The 633-nt window shown below is 38.7% G+C and overlaps 1 protein-coding gene across 2 annotated transcripts in view; it reads left to right on the top strand.

The window, feature by feature from the left end:
- The first annotated feature begins 102 nt into the window (after nucleotides 1–102).
- The window catches only part of LOC106880676 (uncharacterized), a 13,109-nt gene continuing 12,578 nt past the window's right edge, over nucleotides 103–633 (top strand). The window contains exon 1 of one of the 2 annotated variants that reach the window (XM_052977004.1): nucleotides 103–226. The gene's annotated coding sequence lies outside the window, so the exon portion shown is untranslated. Of the gene's footprint in view, nucleotides 236–633 lie in introns of both variants that reach the window. The other variant, XM_052977002.1, reaches the window with a different exon arrangement.

Below are 633 nucleotides of genomic sequence, written 5' to 3'. Positions count from 1 at the left end.
ATATATATATATATATATATAAAATACAAAGAATATATATGCATTTATATACACATATATGTCCATACTTACATCTACATGTGTATATAGATGCATATCAGGGTACAGGACGTTAGAACAATGAACTACAGACCACGGAACGAACACATAGGAAAACAGATGGCCACTTGGAATTAATCCTTCGTCAGCTGCCTCTATTCTAACTCGACGTTTCGAAGATAAGGCGGTAATATATGTATGTATGTATGTATGTACGCACGCACGCGCACGCACACACACACACACACACACACACACACACACACACACACAAGTGTGTGGACAAGTGAAAGAAAAAGATACTCCACACTTAAGAGTTACATGTATTGATTAATACATACGTATGCAGACATATGTATTGCATGTGCATGTGTGTGCGCGTATGTGTGTACGTTTGTATGTGTGTGTGTGTATGTGTGTGTGTGTGTGTGTGAGTGTGTGTGTGTGTGTGTGTGAAAGTATGTATGTGTTTGCTCATCTCACACTACTGATCTTTCTAAATTGACGGGCACCACTTGTTTTCTTAACGAAACACTTTCAAAGTTGGGATACTGGTAGAGTGTGTCATATAAAATATCTTTTTCTCCCCCCCCC

Source organism: Octopus bimaculoides, chromosome 26, assembly GCF_001194135.2.
Source record: "Octopus bimaculoides isolate UCB-OBI-ISO-001 chromosome 26, ASM119413v2, whole genome shotgun sequence".
NCBI classification, from domain to species: domain Eukaryota; kingdom Metazoa; phylum Mollusca; class Cephalopoda; order Octopoda; family Octopodidae; genus Octopus; species Octopus bimaculoides.
The sequence above is the reverse complement of the archived record's forward strand: the minus strand, read 5'-3'. Positions and strand labels throughout refer to the sequence as shown.